The 20,391-nt window shown below is 39.3% G+C and overlaps 1 protein-coding gene across 6 annotated transcripts in view; it reads left to right on the top strand.

Annotated features, from left to right (window-relative positions):
• The first annotated feature begins 1,092 nt into the window (after positions 1-1,092).
• The window catches only part of FKBP5 (FKBP prolyl isomerase 5), a 1,213,834-nt gene continuing 1,194,535 nt past the window's right edge, over positions 1,093-20,391 (top strand). For 2 of the 6 annotated variants that reach the window (XM_044076602.1, XM_044076600.1), the window contains exon 1: positions 1,779-2,080. The gene's annotated coding sequence lies outside the window, so the exon portion shown is untranslated. Of the gene's footprint in view, positions 1,200-1,376; positions 1,478-1,775; positions 2,081-20,391 lie in introns of those variants that run through there. The other 4 variants (XM_044076596.1, XM_044076597.1, XM_044076599.1 and 1 more) reach the window with 4 other exon arrangements.

Below are 20,391 nucleotides of genomic sequence, written 5' to 3'. Positions count from 1 at the left end.
GCATTAAAACAAAGCCTTCTGCAGCATTTTCGCACTTATCTGGGTGCAGTCTCTGCTGAGACCAAACCCATCAAACGTAACAATCAATGGCTTTAGGAAAAAGCATATGAGAGAGCAAAAAGGCTGAACATTTTGTTTCAGTTTGCACGGTAATAACTCTGCAATTATCATCTACCCCTCTCCCATCTAAATAATGAAGTAGTGCTATGTGGAACTATTTCAGTAATTTAATAGCCTTTTCTCATATGTACAAATTGCAACATCATTAAAACGGGAGACACAATGGTAAATCTGGAGAGGAGACAAAAATGGCAGCGTTAAGTTCACACCACATCAGTTTAAGATGTGTGCCAAGCCCTGGAAGGTGACAGCTGGTTAAGTGCTGTGGTTGGACCACTAGTACCGTTACTCGTCGTCCAAAGTAAACTATACTGACATACAATTGTGCAATGCGTGGGACACGCCAGCATGGGGTTAGAAGTTTAAACGCCCCACTGCCATGTCAGGTGGCGCTACTGCCACCAGGGCCCTTACCTATCTGTTCCCCTATAGCGACAGCAGGGAAGGAGAGCTGCCTATGTAAGGTCAGCGCGGGACAGGCTACGCCAGGCAAATCAGGACAAACCCCTAAGTCACCAACTTACCGCTTATACGAAGAAGGGACAACAGCAGACAGGGTGACAGACAAAGTCAGGACAGTGGTTTGACCCAGTCTATTAATAAAATAACTGGGCTTTACACTCTTACCTATTTGTGAAGTACACATTTCTAATCGAAATACCTAAAGTTAGAGATTGTACAGAGTGCGGTTTCATAAAACGGCAAATTTCACGAACGAGTGGAAACAGTCGCTTTGAAAACAAAGACATTTAAGAGACACTACATTAGTGAATGATAAAATTAAAGCGTATTTACAGCGGAGAAACCGGACAAAACAGCATACAGACTGAGAGTTAGTAAAGACTGTCCAGTGCAGCTCGTCAAAGTTGAGACGTGATTTTTTTTAGTACAGGATTGACATTTGATACAGCCATTAGAAAGTCAGCATCTCTAAATAGACTCGATTCTAAGCCACTTAAGAGTCTTAAGTAATAGATTTAGGCGGGGGAAAGGCTGAAGGCGGGTTTATATAAAATACTATTTGGACTCCCTGAACAACGAAGTAATTGGGTCGGTCTCAAAGTAACGGTTTTATAGAGGTATGGTGGCAAGAAGAGAACATAACTTTTTTTTAAATTCCATTTACTTGTATTGTATTATAAGTTGTACTGTGACTCACGCTAGTGTGGTGAGTCAGTGACTTGGCATATAACTTCCAGTCATTAGCGTGCTGCAAATAATACATTTGTACAGTTTGAGTTTGCCAACAGTCATGTCTAGTGTAAGGAGTCATAGTTTAGGTCACTAACCCCGCTTAAGACAGCAAGTTTTAAAGCTTAAGAAAGACTGGAGAGAACTGAACAAAGTTTAATGTTGTGTAAGTCATTTGTGTGACTCTGGTATGTATGAATCGTGATGAAAGTGTGATTAATCCCGAGAAGCCGGTTGTTGTACGAGAGGTATATTAGATGAAGGCACTAACGCAACCTTCCTTAAATGTGTCAGTGGTGAATCACAGCAGTGCTGAAACATGTGGACATGAAATCTTTAGTGTTTTGTGACTATTCTGGTTGTTAAAAGTGTAGCGCTATAGGAGAAAGTTTTTCTCTTGCTGTCAAGTGACTGTAGAGGAGACGTGACTTGCGCGTCGGAAAGCTGAGGATGTACAGTACACGATGTACTCTTGCAGTCACATCGGAACGAAGGCAAGAAAGGAAGGGGGTTGGTTTGTCAACAGGCACAGTATACTTACTCCTTCCACACACACTGTTGCGTTCTGCAGAAAACTCGTCTAGGTACTGGGGTACCTGTGCTGCAGTAAACCTTGTCCAGGTCCAGTCTTATGGCCGGTTGCAGCCCCATCTTCTGTGGGTGTTTCTCTCAGGAGCTTTGAACCTGACGGTGTATATGAATAGTCCTACCGAGTAACCGTGTCGGGGGCTGGTGAGCACTTCCACCAGTGGGTTTGGATCTAAGACAGGTACTGTGAGTTACATTTGAACACGTCAATCCCGGATCTGCACCACAGTTGTATAGCATTCTGTAAACACTTATATTGAAATGTTATGTAATGGATGTGGGTGCTAAGCTGTAGTATTTGTTTCCAGTCCTTTACCTTCCTAGGTGTGACTGACTTGTGCCGGAGTCGGTTAGACCAGGCGCCCCGGTCCATCCCCAAGTCATAAGGCGCCAGACGGTCGTCGCGTGCTCGCAGGTACCGCTCCACAAAGTGGAAGCTTTTTAGTCAGGATGTGAGAGCGCACGGGTGATCCAGCGCATCACTACCCTTTCGACGGTTTCACCGTACGCTTTCGTTTTGTAGTTATATTTCCGGCGATAAATAAGATCAATAATAAAAATAATTGCTAACTATTGTGTCTTTTTTTAGGCTGTTCGGTTGAGTCGAGTAAAAATAACGACTCTTTGAAAGCAGTATGAAAAAATAAAATGCTACGCTGTTTTCATTTTGAGTTTCTTTTCCAGTCCCTCGTTTGTCAGGTTTCACGTGAAAATACTAACTTCATCTTTAAAATTTTCATCATATTCCTTCCACAGATCAAACGTCTTAGTAATTTTCACAACAGTGAAACCCTTGAGGCAGACGGCAAATTCAAAGGATCTGTAGTGTAATGACTAAAACACATCATCACTGAAGTGGCTTCTGTATTTAGTAAAAGTTTAATCCTAAGTCTGAGTAATAATTTACATTAGGGCATGTTTGTCCTAAGAACAGAATACTAATTTGTAACTGAACTATGAGTGAAGCTGATTGGGCCCCATGATATATATCATTTTGCGTATCTAACTGTTCTGCAGGTCGCATTCCTGATGTTTGCTGTCAGAACCAGGGTATTTTAAAGTACCTCTCTAAACAGAGAAATTAGTACAGCTAATTAAACATACATTCTGTAAAAGCTATTGTTGAGAAACACGCTTGTTTTCGACGTTTGTGTCTTGTATTCCGGGAACAGTTGTAGAATCTAGTTTTATAAATATTTGTGATGACACTATGAACAAAGCATGATATTAAATGCATTTACTGAACAGAAGTATAGGTATTTAGAAATTAAAAAAAAAACATGAAACCATTCCTCGGATAAGAATTGCCATAGCCCTGCCTTTTTAGTGTTCAATGAATGCTGTTTCTTGTTAACTGCTGTTCCTGAAAGACTTGGCAGTTTTCATTTATCCTAGGTTATCATTCACTGTCACCAGTAGTTTTGATACAGCAGTCTCAAAAGGAAGCAGTTTAGGCATTTGAACTTCTCCATGTAATCCTTGTACTGAGGAGTTTTGTTATAATTTATTTTTTTCTGACATTCTCTTTTTTCATGGTGCATATGTCAAGCTACTTTAGCTTGCTATGTTTTCTGGTGCAGATCCTGTCTATGATTTTTTTTTGCTACACTTATTTGCATTGTAACCCATTCCTTCAATGTTCTAGCAAGGAACAGAGCACTCAAAGCTGTTGCCAGTACTGCAACTATGACCTCACTAATAGCAGAGAGGTAATAATTTTAATGCCTACTAATGATGCTTTTTACTTGCATGTTGCAAGATCCCCATTTTTCTCTGATACCTTTCCATGTTGTCCACTTTTAGACAAGCTATTTATAATTATACTTCTACCCTTTCCATTTTAAATGCTGTGACTAGCACACTCCTAATGCATAATTTCCCCGTTGGGTATTTATTAACATGCATTATGCTGCACTGCATTTAAACATAAACCCTGGTGACTTAACTACATGTTTTTTTCTGTTTTCTGTATAATTATCTATTAGATGGCTTTTTTATAAAGCTAGTTAAGAAATAAAAATGGGACAAATTCCTATAAACCCAGAACTGGTATATTGTTTTTCTACTTATTAAAAGTGCTATGCATAAACTTGTAATAGTAGGCCTGCTGAATACTCGTGAAGTTACTGCTGCAAGGGAGAACACACAGCATACTTCTTTTACATTTATGTCCTGAATTATAACGATAACAGTTGAGTAATAATACTACTGTTGATTTGTTAACCCATACATAACAAGCATTCTATTGGTTTATCTTTTAATAGGCATTAACAGGATGCTTTGTGTAATCATTGCATCCAGGTTTTTGTGGTATTAGAATGCATTAGTGGCAGGATACATTCTTACTGTTAGCATTTAGTGACAGCAGCTTAGTTTTGGTTTTATGTCTTCTGGAAATGTAGGCAGAGTTAACTCTGACAGTAGTAAAATATAACTTATTTTGAATACAAAGAAGTACATTTTGTTATACAGAAACTATGAATTAAAGTTGTTTTTTTTCCAGAGAGGTACTGCATTGAAGTGTTAAAATGATTACAGCCTTATCTGCAGCATATGCAAGATTAATGAGAATGTGAAGAACTTGGTAATGATTTGTTATCACATGCTTAGCTAATGACAGTTGTAATGGTCTTAACTATGTATTTTAGACAGCTTTTACAAAGGATCAGTGAGTTTCCTGCCAGTACCCTAACAATCACAGTGGTGCCTTCCCCTGCTGTCACTGTAATCACTTTGGTTTTAAAGACTGTTTCAACTATCCGTTTTATTGTAGAATTCATTGCAATCATTCATATTAATGTGTAGTTTATTTTCATGTTGGTAAGACTTTACATACTTTACTGTAGTCACGTTGTGAAGTAAAACAGGGATGGATATAATAGCTCCACTTGTTAATCCTGGTGCAGTAGCCAGGCATGTATGTTAAATATGAGCTTGGGTATAGCTTTACCTTCCAGATTTTGGAAAGTCAGTCAGGCTCTTTCAGAAGAGAGATTTAGGTAATTGCCTTGTAAAATTAGCTACAAAATGGCAGAAAGGTTAGCAGTCTGTGATAAGATGGGGTTAAAGCCTTTTTTATAGCATCAAGGTATCCTTCTTACTAATAAGTGACTGAACATTTAAAGTTTTCCTACATGAGACAGATGTTAAGAGTTTATTGGTTTAAGAAGTCTTTTTAAGCATGTTTAAGCAAGCTTTCTGAGCTGTTCATTATTTGATATTTGCCATAGAACGGTTCTATTGATCTAAAACATTTGTTGCAACTTGGGTTTTATGCACATCTCGATCTTGTGTTTGTTATTTTTCTTCTATTGTATCTATTTTGAGTTCATAATAGTATAAGTACTAAAGTTAAAATGCTCTTTTTGTTTCATATTGTCCTAACAATGGTGATCATTTCTGTTTAATTTGAAAAAAGTATGTGGGAGTCAGCATCATGAAAATTAATCAAATGTATGTATTACTGTTAGCAGAACATAATAAACATAATATTTCAGTAAAATAGCAACTTTATAAAATGTTTTCTGAAAAATCTTTTACCTTTCATACTGTTGAGATACATTTGCTTTCGTAGCCTGTGCTGTACCCTTTACTTTAAGCTTCTCTGTGCTGTTCTTGAAGGTGGTAAGGGTTAGGCAGCATATGCAAAATGTGTGGGTCATCTTATGTTTTAAGCAGTTATATACAATCCCAAACATTAATGGTATTGCACAGATGTATGATTTTGTCAAACCAGTGTATTTATATTTGTTTTATATTGTAAAAATTTGAGCATGATGCAGTTTTGTTTTATTGTATTGGTACTTTTTAAATGGAAACTGAAAGAAACATTTACAAAAAAATATGCCAATGTAAGGTTCCACCTTTACAGCCATTTGGTTGTATGGTGAGAGGAATGAGAGACAGACTAGGACTTACTGAAATTATTTTTGTCCATCTTAAAAGATGTCTTTGGAAGGAGACGGTAACAGGAGGAGTAATGAATAATGTGAAACAAAAACTCTGTATTGAATGGACAGTGACTGCACAACATACATCATCAGCAGGAGCATTAAAAGCATGTATAGTGTTTTATTTGGTTAGGTTCACGTGGTTGGTTATTAGATTTCCATTTGTAATGCTGAACGTGGTTTATTTGGTTAGGAGGAGGAGATGACATATCCATGCTAATATCAGATCTATGGTGTTACACTCAGAACCAAAACTTGTAAAATGTGCTGCAATGATGGGGTAAGTAGTTGGGTGGGCCATAGGCTTGGGCTATATACCAGGTGTCCCTCTTTATACAGGATATCCCCTGTTTTGGCAGGCTGGCAGCAGTATCCTCTCTGAAGACAGGAACGTTGCAAATGTCTTAATATATTCTGACAAGAAATGTTTTCTAATTTTCTGTTAGTTACGTACAAAAATTATTTATATCTTTAACAACTTAGTATTTTATGAAACAGAATCAACTCAAGTTCTATGATAGTGAGCTTTTATTTTGGCAAAAAAGTAAATTTCAATAATTTACATTGGTTATAGATATGGTTTGTTCTACAAAATCTTTTTTACAAATGTCCATACCTCTCTACTGTCCAGATTTTCACAGACTGTCCAGATTCTTGGCTCACATTTTTGGTCTGTACCTTATAAAACTTGTGGTTTACTGGCAAATCACTGGGATGATCTGAGGATTGAAGTCACTAAATAATTACATACATTTGAGTTTCAGACTTCAAATCCTTCATAAAATATATGTTAAAACAAACCGTGTTAGTCTCTCAACTTTCTACTTTTATAAGAGTAATATTTACGTTATGTCCCTATTTGTGGGCCTTTGTTCCCCATTTTGTCGGGCTTTGTCCAGATTTATTGTACTAAGAGGTTGAGAGACATGCAAATGTCCTACTTTGAGCTCTTGAAATGTAATCCTAGTCTGGGCTTGCTGACTTGCTTGCCACCACCATTTCCTAAAGAAAATTGGAATTACACTACACTGTTATTGAGGGCCATTGAGATCTGTTTCTTTGGAGGAGGACACCCCGCTTCACAGAGAGCTGGTACATGATAAGTGTAGCAGATAGCATGAGCTTGCCATCATTTTACTATTTGTCTGTTAATGATTAACTGAAACAGTACAAATTGATGTACTGTCATTGTTGGGTCTGCCTGACCTGAACTACACTGTGACAGTATCTAGCTTTGGTTGTCTCCCTGTGGTACTGCTGGATAATTAAGTCTTAGATTATCTAGTCTGTCCAGTTCACTAGGTGGGGACTGGTCCAACACTAGGTGCTAACACAGCAAGTATCTCTCCTTAAGCAGCGTGAAATCCTCCTGTGCTTCCCATAATGCACCACCTGTCCATTTCCTCAGGTCTCACTTGCTGCCGTAGCACTGACAGCGATCCACCATGGCTGTCAAGGTAAGTGCTGCTTTCTGCTTTTATTTCAATCTGAAAGTAAGCGTTTCTGTTAGTTGTGTTAAACTTATCTTAAGTAGTTTTTCATCCAGGTTGTTCACTTCCAATATATCTCCCCTTTTTCCTTCCCCTTCCCTTGTCTTTGCTTGCAGGCCTGTCTCTCATTAAAAAAAATGTTAACCTGTGGTTAAGTGTTGCTGTTAGTTGAGATTGCTGCCACAGTTGTTTAACAATGTAGCACTACTGTCTTTTGTTTTTTCTTGTATTGTCATACAGAATGTAAAAGGCCTTGGGGTTTAAAATTGTGGCTGATGTGGCCACAAGATCCCACCTAAGGTTTACACTTAATGTGCCTAGGGTTGAATCATTTAAAAGAGCATTCTGAAAATTTTAAGTCCTTTGGGCATATGTCTTTGGAGGAATTTGAAAAATAAACTCATTTTGAAAGGATTTCTCCATCTGACAATTCCTGTAGAGAGAATAAAGAAAAGCAGGAAAAAGGAGAGCAGAAACTCATCAAGAGGACTGTTCTCCTAAAACACCTTGAACTGAACTCTCACCTCCAAAGACTTTGACACTGAGCCAACACCATCAGGTACCTTGTCAGGAACCAACCATCATCGCTGCCTTCCTACAGTCTCCCAAGCAGTCATCCTCTGCAGAGTTAGCCAAGGTAGCTATTGCCCAGGATCCTTTTCCAAGGAAAAGAGTGAATAGCTTTTCCTTAGAGAAGGATATACCGTGATTCATGGAGACTAGACATGCACTCACAGTGTTGTCCCATTCAGCGAGATCTGTCAGGACCTCCTTAATACAACAGCATTTGGAGCTCATAATGATGCTATTTATTAAAGCACACATTGACATGAGTATCATACTGCCCCCTTGGTCTCTGGGCTGGACAGGTCTGTACCAGAACCTTTTTCTTCCCTTGAACCCATGCTTCTTCCCTAGGCTTGGTTCCAGCACCAGGAGATTTGGAGCAGATATGATTCTGGTGCAGTCTGCATTAGTGACAAAAAGGAATAGACCCTTCGAATTTGACTCAGTTGATCCCATCTCACTCTACATCAGCCCCATCGGCGTTGAGAGACTGGGCCCTGCTGGCTCATGGCTATGAGGTGTTGGTGTTGACAAGATTCTGTTGGGGTCATTCACTGTTTCCAACACCTTGGCTTTTGATCTTTCAGTGTCAACCCAGTTTCGGGTATGGGAGTAGTCTCAGAGTCAATGTCCCTCTGTGCCAGACCTGCATCGATGTTGATCTTGGAACTGAGGTCAGCTTTAACACCTGTCATGTTGACTCCCGCAGGCACTTTCTTGGCTTGAAAGTACTGGAAAGTGTGACCTTACTGTGAAGATATGACAGATTAGATGCACCACCTCCTTTGGCTTCACCCTCAAATACTTGTCTGTCCCCTGTTTTCACCACTGATTATGAGCTCCACCAACAGAGAGCATTGAAAAGCCGCTGGAAAATACACTGCCCAGCATCAGACCAATCGTATATGATTGCTCATTGTAAGTCATATGACTGGCTAACTTCAGTATAAACTCATGATTCTGTTAATGTATGGAAGTTCTGATGAAGGCCTAATTGTAATGCCAAGGAGGAAGAACGTATAATAGGAGACACTTAGATCTCCTTCCAGATACTTTTACACAAGACTCAGAACTTAATGAAGGTGAGGGCTCCCCACACTCCCTTCCAGATGACCCCAAAGTTGAAGAAATCCTATAATTAATAAGATAGAGGGATACTTGATACTTTTATCTTCCCTTCTTCCATAAATGAGGAGATTCTTTTTTATGTAAATATTTTTATTCATTTCCAAAAACAAGAAAACATGAATGCAGGTTATTTATGACAGTGAAGTATTTACAAATTATTCAAAAAGGTAGGCTAAAACCTCTAAACAGATATCAAACATTAAAACCAAAATAAAGTATTTACAAGGGTGTCTATTGTTGGCATATAATTGACTTTCTATACAATTGTTTCCTGATTATAATCTACAGTCATTACTCTCAAGTATTTCAGTTACTTTTTGCCATGCTATATATAATGTAGTTCTTTCAGTTCTTCCTTTAATAGTGTTCATTTCCAATTGCGATACTGCTGACACCATATTCATGAATTGCTTAAAAGTTGGAGAAGCTTTGAATTTCCAGTTTGATGTAATGTTCTTCCTTGCAATGGCTAGGAGAGTCCACAAAATTACATATTTTGTTCTTGGTACACAGTCAGGTACAGGTGCATTAAACAAAATAATAGATTTGGAAATCTGGAATTTGTCATTAAATACCAATTGCAGAAAATAATTTATTTTATCCCAATATGGTTTAATCAAATGGCATTCGTAGAACATATGTTGCCAGTCTGCTTTTATTGATAAATCACATCTCCAGCAGCCAATATTTTTCTTAAACATAAGTTCCACTTTATGAGGGGTTACGTAAGATCTATGTATGAATTGCCATGTAAAGAGTCTCCAATGTAATGAAAGTGATGTCTGCTTTGGAGAGAGAAAAATTAATTTTTGTCATTTGGCACATGTCCATTAATTGATCTATAATAATTCCATATTTTGTCATTATTATAAGTTTTTATTTTTTTGTTTGTTTTATAAATAGATGATAAGTATCCCTTTCCAGTAATGGGTTGATTCATTAGTAATATTATATGTTCTATAAGATTAGACACATTCTGTCTTATTGATGGTTGCATTGTTTCTTGTTTGCTTAATATATACTGTCTTAATTCTTGTTCATGTAGCCATAAACTATTTTCCATATTTAATTTCCGTTTAATTTGGTCTATTGTCTGAAGTTTTCCAGAATTTACCAACTGATGCCAATATAGTAATCCCTTTTCTTTAAACATGTTGACTACTTCTAAATCAAATGTTATTATATTACCTTGTGTGTACGCTACTGGATATAATAAAAATGACCATGCTTTAATATCAGGATTGCTATTAATAATATTTTGGAAAATTTTTAATGCATAAGTAATGTATTTGGAACTTATATTTTTATACTTATGTATCATCATATATTCCTTCACCAGCCATAGAAAATTGTTTGGTATGAAATCGGTATACTTATACAAATCCTGATTTTAACCAGATTCTCTCATGAGCTAGCTTCCATTTTGATGTATATTTAGTATTTAGCCATAATGATATTGTTTTAATAGCAGATGAATGCAAATATACTTCTATGTCTGGTAAACCTATGCCACCCATATCCCAATCATCTAGATGATATTTCATAGCTATCCTTGTTTTTTTGGATACCACAGGAATCTTACCATTAAATCATTTAATTGTTTTAGGTGCAGTTTAGCTGGTGGCAAAGAACAAGCTTGTATAACATAAATAATTTTTGGAAATATGATCATTTTAATTATATAGAGCCTTTCTTCCATTGAAAAGAAGAACTTATTCCATCTTTCTATTAGATTTTTAATATTATTTAAGGTCTCTTTATAATTTGTTTCAATTGTAGTATCTAGGTTGTTAGTTATTATAATTCCCAAGTATTTAATTGTATTATTGGTGGGGATATATTTATGGTTTTTTTTATTTAGATCTTTTTTATTAGTATTTATAAGCAATACATTTGTTTTGTTCTCATTAAATTTAAGATTCGAAAAGTTTTGAAAGTTTTGAATTGAATCCCATAATGCTTTTAAAGAGCTATTATTATTCTTTAAGGTAATTAAAATATCATCAGCAAAAAGTTGAATTTTAAGCTCTAGGCTGTTGTCTAATTGTATTCCTTCAATATTTTTATCCATACATATATTATTTGCTAAGGGTTCAATGACTAGTGCAAACAATAACGGAGAAAGACGGCAGCCTTATTTTGTGCCCTTTGTTATTTTAATAGATTTAGACAGACGAGATCCCAGTTTTATATAAGCCAATGATTTTTCATATAATGATTTTATTAACAAGGTGAAGTTGTTTGAGAAGCCATATTCTTCTAAAACTAACCATAAATAATCCCAGTTCACTGAATCAAATGTGCTATTTATGTCTAAACTAATAACATTCATTTTGTTTTTTGTGACATTTATATAATCAATTAAGGAAATAATTCTTTTGATGTTGTCATAAGTGCTCCTATCTTTTATAAAACCTGTTTGATCCTCCTCTGTCAAAAATGGTAGTAATTGTTTTATTCGAGCAACATGTATTGCCATAAAATTTTATAATCTATATTAAGAAGTGAAATGGGTCTGTATGATGAACATTCACTGGGATCTTTACTTTGTTTCAGAATTGGTGATATTAATGTGTACTTCCAAGAAGGAGGGATGTCTTTACCATTTTTAACTGATGTAAAGACATTCAATAACAACAGCAAAGCCTCATTAGATAGTAATTTAAACATTTCTGGGGTGATATTATCTATACCTGGAGCTTTGTTTAATTTTAGCTTATTTACTTCAGCTTTAAGTTCTGTCATTGTTATTTGCTTATCTATTAGTTGTACCTGCTCCTCTAATAACCTAACTTTAACATTGTTTTTAAGAAAAACTTTCAATACTGAATGTGTTTCTATTTTCTCATTTTGATTATTAAGTTTATGAAAGAATAGCCTAAAAGCTTCTAATATGCCTTCTAAATCAGACACTTTCTTTTTGGTTTCTATATTATGTATTTCCTTGATTTGATTTGTTTTAGTCATCTTTTTAATCCTATTTGCTATTCTTCGCTGGTTTTTAGGGTTCATTGAATAGTAACATAGTTTAATTTTTTCTAAGTTGATCATTGTTTTGTGGTGTAGCATCTCTGAGTACTTCTTATTAGTATCTTCCAGTTAAATGAGGAGTTTCTGATGTAGGATTTTTAATCTGGCACATTTACTTCTTGGGTACCTTCTCCTGATGACCAAATGATTAACTTGGTAGTGTGAAGGACTTGGTGAGATCATGACCAAATGATTAACTTGGTAGTGTGAAGGACTTGGTGAGATCATGACCAAATGATTAACTTGGTAGTGTGAAGGACTTGGTGAGATCATGACCAAATGATTAACTTGGTAGTGCAAAGGACTTGGCGAGATCATGACCAAATGATTAACTTGGTAGTGTGAAGGACTTGGTGAGATCATGACCAAATGATTAACTTGGTAGTGTGAAGGACTTGGTGAGATCATGACCAAATGATTAACTTGGTAGTGTGAAGGACTTGGTGAGATCATGACCAAATGATTAACTTGGTAGTGCGAAGGACTTGGTGAGATCATGACCAAATGATTAACTTGGTAGTGTGAAGGACTTGGTGAGATCATGACCAAATGATTAACTTGGTAGTGTGAAGGACTTGGTGAGATCATGACCAAATGATTAACTTGGTAGTTTAAAGGACTTCGCGAGATGATGACCAAATGATTAACTTGGTAGTGTGAAGGACTTGGTGAGATCATGACCAAATGATTAACTTGGTAGTGTGAAGGACTTGGTGAGATCATGACCAAATGATTAACTTGGTAGTGTGAAGGACTTGGTGAGATCATGACCAAATGATTAACTTGGTAGTGTGAAGGACTTGGTGAGATCATGACCAAATGATTAACTTGGTAGTGTGAAGGACTTGGTGAGATCATGACCAAATGATTAACTTGGTAGTGTGAAGGACTTGGTGAGATCATGACCAAATGATTAACTTGGTAGTGTGAAGGACTTGACGAGATCATGATGTGGCTGAACCCATTTGTAGGAAGCTGAATAAAATGCTATGTTCTGCAAAGGACAGGCAATATTAGAGCAAGGGTCCCCCTGCTGACTCCATGGATGTAGTGGTATTGATCAAATGAGAGACCTTGGATGAGAGCCCAGCTGTCCATTCCCTAGATAGGGAATTCAGTACAATGGTAAGGGGAAGTGGATGTATGTATCAGATACCTTCTCTGTAATAGCTTTAAATTACATGAATTACTTGGTGCATATGAACAGATTCCAGCGTGACATAGCTGAACAGATCTTGGATGCACTGAAATGACCAGTGACACCTGACACTCATAGGCTGCTACAGGCACAAGTGTCCACTTTGTTTTGTATTTCAGCCTTCTCCACGTGCTTTTACATAATATGGCTGATGAAACAGCTTGAGTTGTCAGAATATACAGCACCATGAAATGCTCTGCCTGGCACTGCCTTTGTGATATTGAGGAGAATTTCAAGGCATCCTTCATCAACATCCTCTTTCATGGATCATCTCTTTTTGAACCTAATTTGAAGGAGAAAGTGGAAAGAAGTGAGCAGTAGGGCAAATGTTGTGGGTTGTGGGGACAAGTTATCAGCCCCCAAAGGCCTTTTCCAGTAATTTGAAGGGTTCTAAGAACTTGTGGTTTAACAAGTCCAACTGAAAGTCCTTCAAGCAATTTCAGGATAGGAACTTTCATGGAGGACTCAGGGGATCCTTCAAAGGATACAACCCCAGACACAGTGGCATTCTGCAAAGTCAGTGTTTCCACAGTCTTTTCCAAGAAAAATATCACTAGGCTCTTGCCTGAGTGTTCTACTTTGGGAGTGGTGGGGGACATCCTTCCCTCCAACAGGCAGTATGGATGGCTGTCACGCAGGACAAATGGGTCATGCTGATAGAATCCAGAGGGTATTACATTCCCTTTTCCACCTTCCCAAAACTGTCATCTCTTCTCTTTCCTGACTTACTACTCTGTCAGATAAGGAGAAGCATAAGTCTCAAATCTTCTACTTAAAAGAGCAGTCCAAGAGGTCACACCACAGCAGAGAGGGTCCAGAGTTTATTTAAGATTATTTTTGGCTGTAAAGAAATCAGAGTTGGAGCAAACGCATGTCTCTGGTGTTTATAAGATGCCAATTGAGCACCTTCAGAAACAAGCTACACTCCCCCAGGAGTTTGTTTGCCCCATTCAAATCTTTGTGAACTGGGTCTAAGTCCATCTCCTCTAACTGCCTTTCAAGCCCTCAAGTCCCTGGGTTTGATGGCAGCAATAATACGCCTAGTGCCACATGCTAGACTTTACATGTGAACTCTTCAGTGGAAATGCCGTGGTTACAATTGGAGAATGACATGTGCAAAACTTGCAGATTAATGTCCACATGCAGAAAGCAACTCTTGACAGTTTCTGGACAGATGCAGCCTCACTGTGGAATTTCCATTTACTTCTCTTCCTTCAGTCATCGTCGCTGTGGAGGCCTCTACCCTGGGGAGGGGCATTGTGCGGGGGTGACAGACCAAGGAATGTGGTCTTCCCAGAATGCCAAAATACACATCAACATACTAGAAATGAGAGCATTGCAGGCATTTCAGGACCTGCCCCAGGTCTAATATCCATAAACACAGACAGCATGGCTGTGGTATGGTACATCAAGAAGATTTCGGATCATATTCTCTGTGTAACTAAACAATGAGAGTGTGGGACTGACTGGCCTCAACACAACACATTCTGATAGCAGACACATACCTGGGCAGCTCAGCTCCCTAGTAGCTAAGAGTAAAAGGCACGCATTATTACTTTGGGGTAGTCAGAGAAGATGGAACTCTTGCTCTGCTCCAGCCTGCTTAATTTTCTGCTTTTTATTATCTCTTTTCATGCAGGATCTGGTTTCTTTACCATTAAAGATCATTTGTCGATCATTTCTGATTTTCATGATGTAATACATTTTCACTCTCTTGATTTCCAAAGGATTTGCAGAGTTTTTTTAAAAAGCCACTATCTTGCATCAACCACCTATGTAAGATCCTACACCACTTTGTCTTAGAAAATTTGATTCAGCCTTCATTTGAGCCAGGTCATTCACCAGATCTCAATTTTTTTTTATCCTGGGAGACATTCTTCCTAATAGCGGTTACTTCAGTTAGACGAATTTCAGAACTCCAAACCTTATCTTACAAGCCCCCTTACAAATCCATCCTTTCTACCAAAGGTTGTCACAGAGTCTACCTTTAACAAGCTGCTCCATTTGCCTGTCTTTTATTCCCCTTCCTTTTCTAACAGGGGTCTGAGGTTTTAATTGCAATGTAGAAAACAATTTAGATAGCATGATCAGTTATTTGTTGCCTTTTCCAAAGATAGACCGTGGCAAGAATCTCTAAATTTTCTTTACCCATATGGCTTTCCAAATGCATTTCCTACAGTTGTGCTTCATGTAACAGATCTCTTCCACACAAACTGGACTTACTCAGCCAGAATGGTTGCTACTACTTCCGCCTTCTTTAAAAACATCCTCAGTAGATATTTATGTAGAGGCCACCTGTGTGTCTCTACATATCTTCTGGAAACATTACAAGCTGGATGTGGTATCTAGGTTCTGGTCTTCCTTTTGGGAAGCTGTACTCCATGGTATTCTGTCAGTATGCCATCCAGGATCCTAGCTGGGGATTCTGTCTCATCCATTGAGGTAGATGGACTGGACAAGCTAAACTATCATAGCAGTGTAGTTACCATAATATTAGATCTTGATTATCCATTGCTCTCCACTTCACCAACCCTCCCTCCATCCCTCTTTCAAATTGTCATGTGATCTCCTGCCAGACTTCACCAGTGCACTGAGGGCATGCCCTTTTCCTTGTTTAGGGGCAGGGGTTCCTTTCTTTTGGTCGAGTGGCTAAACTTGATGTGAGATTACAGGGTGGTAGAGGAGGAGTAGCTTGAGCTGCGAGAAAGATGTTTGGCATGTTGGTGGCTAGCAGTGTACCATTCCCCATCCAGTAAAGTGGACAGACATGGGTTGGTGGCTAGCTGTGTACCATTCCCCACCCAGTAAAGTGGACAGACATGGGTTGGTGGCTAGCAGTGTACCATTCCCCATCCAGTAAAGTGGACAGGCATGGGTTGGTGGCTAGCAGTGTACCATTCCCCATCCAGTAAAGTGGACAGACATGGGTTGGTGGCTAGCAGTGTACCATTCCCCATCCAGTAAAGTGGACAGACATGGTTGGTGGCTAGCAGTGTACCATTCCCCATCCAGTAAAGTGGACATATATGGGTTGGTGGCTAGCAGTGTACCATTCCCCATCCAGTAAAGTGGACAGACATGGGTTGGTAGCTAGCAGTGTACCATTCCCCATCCAGTAAAGTGGACAGACATGGGTTGGTGGCTAGCAGTGTACCATTCCCCATCCAGTAAAGTGGACAGACATGGGTTGGTGGCTAGCAGTGTGCCATTCCCCATCCAGTAAAGTGGACAGACATGGGTTGGTGGCTAGCAGTGTACCATTCCCCATCCAGTAAAGTGGACAGACATGGGTAATCAAGAGCCATGATTATGGTAAGTACACAACTGGTATTTTCATCACATCAGCAGACATCTGTTTATTTTGGATTGTAAACATTTTATTTTAGTTATGCTTATATCTATATCTGACTTTCCTGGACATCAGAAGGCATCATAGATGGTAGGATGTGCTGTTAAAAGAATAGACATTAAAAAGGTTTGTATGATGCTGCTATACAGATACCTGGTAGGGGTACACCTGGAGACAATATAGAGGACAGTGAGAGAGAGAGAGAGAGAGAGAGAGAGAGAGAGAGAGAGAGAAGTCTGACTGAAAGAGTTCCGAGAAGTCCTTCAAAGAAGTTGAGGGTGCTGGGTGGCATGTCTTATTGTGTGTGTGTTTGTGTGTGTAAACAATACTGAGTACTGGTTGCATCACACTAAATGCACCTGACTGATACACATCTTGCAATAGCCTCTATATGACTATATGGTGCATTAGCCTCTGCAGTGTATGGCAGTGTCACTGCCTGATAGAAGCTGTCTGACGTCTGCTTTTTGAACTTTTTGAACCATTTGCTGGAACTCCAGATTCTCTGGTATGTCAGCATGTAAAAGACTCATGTGATAAGTTCTTCTGGTATAGTGCTTGTAGCCATAACAGTTTCAACCACAGTGTCAGCAGTGGCATTATGCAAATCTGTAAACAAGAATGGCAATAAAATGGGACTTTAGTGTCCAGGGCTAAAAGTAGAGCAGAAACAGCCTTGTTTGGACACAGTGGCTACTTCCGTCTTTGTAGCTTTATAGTGACTCTATTGGACTATGTTCCATATTATGGCTCATGGGTTCATAGGAGATTACTAGGCTAATAGCTTGAGAGCCCGTCCCTTATAAGCCTAGCCAGTATAACCTGATTTTTCCCAATATGTGGCCCCTAGGGGCAAGAAGATGGCATAAGTTTGTGAGTATGCCGTGAGTATTTTACAGATTGCCTCTGTCCTTAAGAGACATAGGCACTACCCCAGGTGTGAATTGCGATTCCCCATCAGTTGAACCAATTTGTGTTTGAAGAGGGCTAGGGAAGGGGTCTGTTTAATGTAAATAGGAAGCCTTTTCCAAAGAAGGGGTAATTTCTGTGACACACATCTGTCTATCCAGCTTGTTTTTTTTGAGTCACTGACTAGGATTAGATCCATAGATTGCGTGACCCTCATACTGTTTGTCTCGTGGAGATGTAGCAGCTACATCAGGGCTGGATTTGAGTGCCTTGTAGGTTAAGCATAGCTCACCCCTTAATAGTTGGTTGGAGACAGAATAATGGATAGGGCCTTTAGTCTGTCCGCATAGGACATAGCTTCATAGGTGTGTACTAGGCTAACAGCCCTGGAGCCTATATAAGCCTAGCCCAAGAAGATTCCCTGGCATCATGCCACCCAAAGTTAGTTCCCAGTGCCCCTGTCAAGCAAGGCTACTGAAGTGATCCCCGGGGTGAACTTCCTATTGCCCATTCACTCTTCAAGATTCCTCTTAAAGAGGGCCAGTGAAGTGCTCTGTTTGACATGAATGGGAAGCTTGTTCCAGAGTATGGGAAGTCTCTGGGTTAGGAACCTGTCCCTTCAGCATGTTCTGTTAATTGTGGTAATGAGGTTTAGGTTCCTGGAGCGTGTGGCACAAAGGGATTGGGATTTCTTTAGGTGTAGCATATGTAGCAGCTCTGGGTCAGACATGGCTTTGTAGGTCAAGCAGAGATTGCCTCTAAGTAGGCGATAAGAGACAGAGTATAGCTGGACTTTTTTTGAGTCTGTCCATATAGGGCATGTGTCTAATGCCTAAGATCCTCTTAGTGAGGTATTTTTGTGGCCTTTCCAGTTGTTGTAGGTGTCTAGTGAGGTACATACCAAATGGGGCGTTGTACTCTGTAATAGGTCTAATGAGGGACAAGTAGAGAGGGATTATGACCTCTTTCTTCCTGGATGAGTAACCTTTTGTAATGAGATGTGCCACACAGAAGGACTTTGTAACTACAGTGGCAATGTGGTTATCAAAGGAGAGGTTGCTGTCAACCTGTGTCCCCAGGTCTCTTATCACACCTTCGGTGTTTAGTGGACTACTGCCTATGTGGTAGTTCATGGGCACCAAATTTTTCCCAAAGGGAATGACAATGCATTTTTTGGCATTGAGCTCAATGCCATGGTTCTGGCACCAGTCACTGGTGTCAGTGAGACATTTTTGAGAATGTCTACATCAGTTGGAGAATCAGTAATGGCTCCCAGTTTGCAATCATCTGCGAAAATTATCAGCCAGAGTCTGTTTTGTGTTGGCTTGAACTTCAGAGAAGTAGATGGCAAACAGGAGAGGACCCAGGACCGATCCCTGTGGGACACCACTTGTAACTAGTTGGTAGTCAGATTTGGAGTCTGCTACTTTCAAAATGTGGGTTCTATCAGTGAGCCAGTTGGCAACCCATCTTATGACATAGGGGTTTATACCTTGTTTAGTGAGTTTATCTATGATTACTGAGTGAGGGATGGTGTTGAAGGTCTTGGCAAGATCTAGGTAGGCTGTATGAACTACGTTGCCCTCATCCACAGCTCTGGTGACAGACTCGAAGAAGTCTATCAGGTTGAGCAGGCATAATCTGCCTTTCACAAACTCGGACTGCGTGGGGTCCAGAGTTTAGAGATTCCCTGTGTCCTTATTTATAAGGTCCAAGATGATGCGCTCCATAGCCTTACATATCAGACTCATCAGGTTAATGGGACGTAGTTCCCGGGGTCTGTAATCTCTCCCTCTTTGTTGAGTGGGATGAACATAGCAGTGCGCCATTTGGTAGGAACAAATTCTGAAGTGAGGCTGTGATTGAACAGGGTACACAGGTGTGGTGCCAGTTCACTTTGTAATTCATGTAGAACACAACCAGGTATATTATCAGGTCCCATGGAAGCTGTTTTCTTGGCTATGGACAGTGCGATTTTTACCTGTGTAGCCGTGATAACAGGGACTTGGCATTATTCAGGTATTGTGATAGGCCCTTTAGGGGGTGAAAGGGGGGTAAAGTTTGCACTGAACCTTTTGGCCAATATCTTGGCAATATCAGTTGGTTCTGTATATGTATTGCCATTGTGCTGTAATGCAGAGCAGATCTGATTCTTGCCATGTAGATTCTTGACATAACTATAGAATGCCTTGTGGTTGTCTTTAGAATCTGCAGCAGTTTTGTTTTCATAGCTAGCTGTTAACTTTCTGTATTTTGTTTGTGAGGAACCTTTGGGGTCGCTCCAGCTGTTGTAAGTGCCTAGTCAAGTACATGCCAAATGGTGCATTGTACTCGATTATTGGTCTAATGAAGGCTGAGTACAGTCGACTATAACTTCATTACATCTGAATGCCATATCTTTTCTTATAAGCTGAGCCACACAACACAACTTCCTTACCAGTGTGGACACATGGCAGTCAAAATTCAGGCTATTTATTTGTGTACCTGGATCTTTCACCTCTGAGTTTATTCTTAGGGGTGTCCTATTAATGATCTAATTTGCAGGGGTCTCTGGCTTCCCAAAGGGTATGATAATACATTTTTTTGTCTTTAGTTTTAGTCCATGGCTGTAGCACTAATTATTTGACTGATTTAGACCTTCCTGAAGGGTATCTACATTGTTGGGGGACTGGATGATTGCTCACAGCGTGCAGTCATCTGCAGATTTTGTCATCCAGAGGCCTTCTACATTATCCTTGACTTCAGAGAAGTACATTCAGAGCAGGAGTGGTCACAGCACTGAGCCTTGTGGCACACCACTGGCAACTGGCCTCTTGCTGGATCTGTATTTACCCACTTTAACCATATGTGTCCGTCCATGAGCCAATTGGC

The sequence above is a fragment of the Protopterus annectens genome, chromosome 7.part0 (genome assembly GCF_019279795.1).
Source record: "Protopterus annectens isolate FY-2018-M chromosome 7.part0, PAN1.0, whole genome shotgun sequence".
Classification (NCBI taxonomy): Eukaryota; Metazoa; Chordata; order Ceratodontiformes; family Protopteridae; genus Protopterus; species Protopterus annectens.
This window is presented reverse-complemented; position numbering and strand designations above follow the sequence as displayed.